This window comes from Pundamilia nyererei, unplaced genomic scaffold (assembly GCF_000239375.1).
Source record: "Pundamilia nyererei isolate P.nyererei 1_Seehausen unplaced genomic scaffold, PunNye1.0 scaffold00020, whole genome shotgun sequence".
Lineage (NCBI taxonomy): Eukaryota > Metazoa > Chordata > Actinopteri > Cichliformes > Cichlidae > Pundamilia > Pundamilia nyererei.
In genome coordinates, this window is record NW_005187421.1 from 789,000 (window position 1) to 795,607 (window position 6,608).

The window sequence follows — 6,608 nt, forward strand, 5'->3', positions numbered from 1 at the left end:
ACCTCTGGTGCAAATTACTGACCTCTGTCATCATTTTAGGTGGGGGAACTTGCACAATCGGTGGCTGACTAAATACTTTTTTGCCCCACTGTATGCCTGATGTGTACATTAAATAAACTATAAACAATAATAGAGCTTTCAAAGTTTTCCGTATAAATTGTGCAACAGATCGATCAAATTCATAGAGTTAATCTCCCAGATATCAGTTTTCCCTCCTTTTCAAGTGGCAAAAGTACAACTACAGTCAGTGTAAATGCCTACACAGCACAGGCATTGCCAATGTTTGTTATGCAACAACAATATTTAGCATGTTTATCGTCCAACCCCAACAGCTTAATGTATGTACTTTCAGGGCTGAGAGCAGGTATACAATAGTGGGGGTGGTTCTCCAATGCAGTGATTCACTGTTGAGAGTCCTGGAGGTGTTTTACTGTACATGCTTAACTGAACAAAACACTTGTTTTAAGAGATGCCCACTTGATGCCCACAATAACCTGCACTCATGTTTTTTAACCTCTAAGCTAAGGTTTAACTGATACAGAATGTGTGTAGTGCTATTTAATCTCCTTACTATGTTTTAAAAGTGTGTATTTTCACATTTTACCTTTATTTTAGCTTTAAAATATCCCACATTTGGGTGGTTCAGATTGCATTTGCTCCTCTTTATGATTCACACTGACTGGCATATTCTCTCCTAACCCAGACACTTAGCCTCTTGTGGACTTACAGCTTTCACGTCTCAGAATGTATCATCCAGATTCATAAGTGTTCAGCCCTGTAGTCCACAGTCTACACAATGGGATTCAGCCTTGGTGTGAGTGACTCACTGCTCAACATTATGCATACTCTACAGACTCTGCAACTGCTCATCTTTATTTTGTAGGCCTAAATCCATAAGCAACAACTTTCAATTGCTCTTTGGGGAATTAAGAGGCAGCTGTTGTAAATATGTTACAAAAACAATACTTCTGGCACTAATAGTCACTAGTATCAATAAAAATTATAACTACTAGACTAGAAAATGGGATGTAAATCAATTCAAAAGTGATGTGCATAGATGTTTGTAATGTTCTTCAGCTGCAAGCAGAGCTTGACATTATTCCCATGTCTGCACTTCACTGGGCTGAAAGTATGAGTCACAGTGAGTCAAACTATAGATAGGCACACATTGGAACATGACAAATCAAATGTTTAGGCATTACACTCTGAAGTTGTGCAAGATTTTAAAATGAGCTGTTAAACACATTGTAATACACTGAAATCAATATAGCAATTTTTATTCTGAAATTTCATGTTACTCACTGGCTGACACATACACACATATCTGGAATGAATAAATATCAGATGAGATTAAGGTCAGGCTCGCCTAGATTAGCTCACTGCAGATAACCAGCATGCATGCCGTACTTCAGCTGAGCTCTTGCAAATTGCTCCAAGCAGCACCCAAAACAGCTGGAGAAAACTGAGAGAGCAGAAATGGGTTTAACCAGACACATTTCTGATGAGAGGTTCCGAGACAGCAGCGGTCATCAGGACACTCCTATTGATTATACACTTTGTGATTAGAACAAGTGATTGACATCTGACATTTGATATATGTCATGTTCTTCTCCTATACTCTGTCTGCATGAGAATCTGAACTGTGGATGAAATTCAGCCAGATTCAGGTGATCGAATTTATCCTCTTACCATCACATAGTTTATTCATACAGCATGATCAGATTTCTCTAAAAAAGTACAGCACACATGCAGTTAAATTATTTATTAAGCAAACTATCCCACATCAGTAAAGTTTTGTGGATTGTATCTGCTCTTGTTCCTAAATTCTGATGATATTTTCAATTATTTCTTTGGTAAAATTTGAGGAAATAAGAAAACCTAAAAACATGAGTCAGAAACATTACAGAAAAAGCAGAAATTAGCCATGCTAAGCGGGAAGTAACTAATCTTAAGGTGAAAACCAACTGTTTAAACGTTGTGTACAGAGAAGATAGTATTTAGATCTTATGTCATGTTTTGTGCATTACATAAATTCCTATTACTAGAAAAAAAGTGCTACTGTGAAATGTGATTTCTGCTCCCTCCAAACTTTTTTTTCAGTTTTGTTTATTTATTTATTTGTTTGGCTGATCATGAGTTCCATTTTACAGTTTGTGCATCAGAGGATAGTAAAATTGAAATTTAGTGAACTTAAGGTTAGGACACTAGCATCAGCACACTTCAGCACACTCCTTTGTGCATTTACTCTTGATAAATCATATTCATTCAGCCTGGAACAATCCCATATTTTTGCATGCAGTTTGACAACAACTGACATAATGATGCAGACTTGCACTCCTGCTGCATGACTAGCCATTTTTTACACTATCAAAAACAGAATTGCTGCATTATGTGTATCAATACGAATATTGCACATTTAGACAGTAACATAATGACATGTTGTATTTCACGAGTAGAGACTGTTAGAGAAGCTATAGTTAATTAATATAATGATGCCAGGTTCTTTCGTATTTCCACGTCAGATTCTGTTTAGTGCATATCTGCATATCTGGTCCAACAAGGCATGTAGTTTGCTAAATTCTTGGCACGTAGTGCAAATAAAATAAAATTGCTCATCCTACCCAGGTTGTAAAGTTAGTCCTATATCAGAGAACATTGAAGCCATATTGTAAATGTGCAAGCTTTTTTCAATGTTTGAGAACAAATCAAACAAAAACAAAGCTAAATGTAATGGGGGCTTAGCGAAAGCTTGGTAATCTTACATACAAAACCCCCCTAATTTGCCACAGTGACAGTGCTAAGTTCACATATCTGGACATGTGGCTGTGATAAGTTCGGGAATGTGATGCCAGTACCCTTGCACTTGCAATGAACTTCTTTTGGTGAATTACTTGCTTACAGGAATGAGGGTAGTATTAAAGAATTAAAATGGCTAATTCCCAGCAAAAGAACTTACAACTTTGCATCACCTGCATTACTTACAGACATTAAATGCCCCAGAAGGGTATGTTGTCATGGACTTCTGCGGTGCATTACCGGTAAAAGCCTTTGGCATTTTAATTTTGAAAGCCATCCAAAGCTATTATTGTCATTGTCAACAAAGTCTTCTGAAAGCAATAGGGATCCTGTTTGAAACCTCTTAAATATACTCCTGAGGTAGAGCAGTCATCTTTGCTGACAAGAACAATCATTGCATTTCAATTGAGACTATAATTACTGCAACATTTAACCCTTTATTCGCTCAATGCACCATTCAAGAGAATCAGATGCACCGTTATTGCCACACGCGCATGAAATGGCTTGATGACATTTCTAACATCTGACAGCATGACTACTGACACACAAGGTGTTACACAGCACACATAGTAAACGGTGACTCACATTAAAAAACAAAAAAAACCAAAACAAAAAAAACCCACCCCTCACACACCGAGCAAAGGCGCTGTGAAACTCACCATGAAAATACAAGCCATAATTTCATTCTCTAAACATACAGTGAGACTGCTTGTCAGCAAACAAACTGAAAACTATCATTTCATGCAGTTACTCCGTTATTCTCTTTCCATGCTTTCTATGGTAGGGTTGTATGTATAATGCACAGGGCTGTCACTCCACTACTAAAAAACAAACAAAAAAACAACAACACTCAGCGATGGGCCCTGGATGTCAAATTCACTTTAAGCTTCATGCGACATGTTGGTGGAGTCTCACACACAGACCTCAGTACTAGCTGTGAATGTAAACTAAGTTAGAGTATAATGTTGCAGCAGCACATGTCGTGTGGTTAAAACAATAGAATAGAATAGAATAGAATAGAATTCAACTTTATTGTCATTGCACATGCACAGGTACAGGGCAACGAAATGCAGCCCAGGTGGTTGCAGGTCAGCAGGTTGTAACGTATGAAAACATTTAACTATTCAAATAGCGGATATTTACCTTTGAACTCTGTGTGTGAGTTCTGAGTTTTAACTAATTTGTGAGGTCTAAATGCTCCCACAAGGTTTTGCTGCGATTTGCCCTGATTGCCTGACTCTTATCTGGAAGCCAGTCATGCATTTTCCCATCAAAGAATTGTGTTCTGGTTTGTCTGCTTGTTTTTGTCCTTGGTGTAAGGCCACAGTGATTCTGTTCAGCTAACTTTCCTGAGTCTGCTTCCACCCACACCTCCTTGTTTTGGGTGCAGTTGCATTGCCCTTCTCAGCCAGTGGAAGGATCAACACAGGCTGGGCGGGATAATCCCCATTGTGCTAATCTGAGAGACTAGCCTCTGGGATGCCACAAAATTGACTTGCTGAAAAAGCGATCTTGCTGCTTAGTATGAGCCCGGCTGACCACAAAACATAAACAAACTGGCTTTTAGTTATCTTGCCATTGTGAATGGCCTTACCTCACTAAAGCAGCAATGATACAAATTGAAAGAGACAACCTTAGGCCTAGGAAGAGGTGAGTCATTTGAGTTTTGTCCATATTTTTTCCTCCAGGTACAAACATGCCACACTAGCTCTAGGAGATGTTAAGCTGACAAACATAACTTCAGAAAAAACAAAATGCTTTACAGGAGAGTAATGAATTTATTGCACCACATTTGCCTGATAGTGGACTGAATTGTCAACTCATTGGACATGTTTTACATCTTCAGTGTGACATTTCCACTTGAGGCGATATTCATAAGGGAGGGGTTTTGATTTTTCCTAACCAATTACTAGAGACCAATGTATCAGCCCAGGCTGTTATTTTTATATATATGCTAGTAAACACTGATCTGAGCTCTGCAAAGCGAGCTCTAGTTTTTTTTCTAAGGGATTTTAAGAGTGAAGCAAAATGGAACAAAATCAAACTACAAATTTGGGTGATCTTAACAATGCATGCTGGTACACATGGCCTCCATTGCTCCATTACGTCTCTATGGTTCTGTTGCACAGCTTGACATCACTTGACAACAGCATTGCTTCCACCATTGGCACCGATTGGCTAATCGTTAGTCCTCATATGGTCTCATTTGACTGATTGTTTTCTATCTGAGAAAGCGCCGTTTCATGTCAGACGATTCAGTTACCTTTAAGGAGTCAACCAACTCAACGGCGAGCAACCTAATGGACTGCAGAGATGGTTTTTGCTGATGAAACCAGTTTTCATTGGGCAAGAGGAAACATTTGAGTTTGGACATGTTTGGGCTTGCATGCAGAAATATTAATAATTAAGAGGCTTATATAAGCTTAGTAAGTATGCAAGCTGAATAATTGTCAGACATCCATGTTTTGTAGTATGATTGAATTTCAGCCTTAGGCTGGTGAGCATGACCATTTCTCCCTTTGAGGTGATGTTATTCATAAATTGAGCAGTCTTTGTTATTTTGCATTAATTAGCATGCAACACCAAAACTGCACCACCACAAATTAATCTTGACCTAAAAAGAAGAACAGACTGCAATTTTGCATTTGGCACCTCGCAGCAAACTAGTCTGCATTGCGTTTTAAACATGGCTTCCAAGTGTAGGCACCCAGTAATCCTTCATTATCACTTTATTCTTTACAACTCTCATTTAACAAGCAGAGATTTTTTTTTAACAGTAATTCTGGGGGGCTTTACAGGGGTCCCTGGGAGGTTCACAACCTCACACATGCTGCTCTTCTGGCAGAGTCAGCAGGCAGATTTTCATGAGAGTGCGTGTCTGCTGTTGTCACCAGAATGGACCTGTGGCACACTCTGCTCTGCTGAACACTATTTTATGACACAGTTGTACAGACTATTTCAAAGACAAATACAAATGTATTTATTTTTCACTATTCCAACAACAAAGGAATACAAAATCATTACTCTTATGATTTGTGCTCTGCAATAACCCACTATAAGAATATAAAACTAGCCTTTCTTCTTCTCCTTCTGCACTAATTACTGTATTTATATGATTATCGGCCTCACAGTAAGCATAATCATTAGGCGAGACACTATAAGAGGCTTGCAGTTTGGCATCATCAAATTTTAAACATTTTTTCCCCCTCAAGTAAATGACACTGTGCACTGAAGCAAAAACAGAAGAATAAAAAACCATTAGCACCAACTTATGCATACAATTATGCTACTCCATCTTAGTCTCCAATTTGTCTGACCTACTTCATTTATCTGGCAGCTAAACTTTTCATTCTGAATCAATACGCCATGCTGTTATTCTATCCTCCACTGCTGTAAAGTACATGCTTAGCTTGCGTTGTTTCACCGACAGTACAGTCCATTTTTTAAAGCGCCATTTGCGTTTCACCATTGTGTGGATGTGTACCTAAAATCAATCCAACTTCATTTTGCCCGGTGGAAAAATTTATTTTTTAGCAAGGCTGAAAAACATAAAAAAACTAAACCCCCACATAAACACACTTCTTTGTACACCGAGCTGGTGTTGTCCCATGGGATGATTATTGTTTCGAGAGGTTGGAAGGTTTTTGACTTGTTGACTGAGAAAGGCATTTCCCGTAGGACTGAATGTTGAGAAAACACTTTGCTGCCAATCCCACATGCCAGCCAATCATCTGACCACCACGGTATCCCACTGAAAATCAATGGCAAAAAAAATTGTTCAGACTTTTTTCCTATCAGGGGAAAAATCTCAT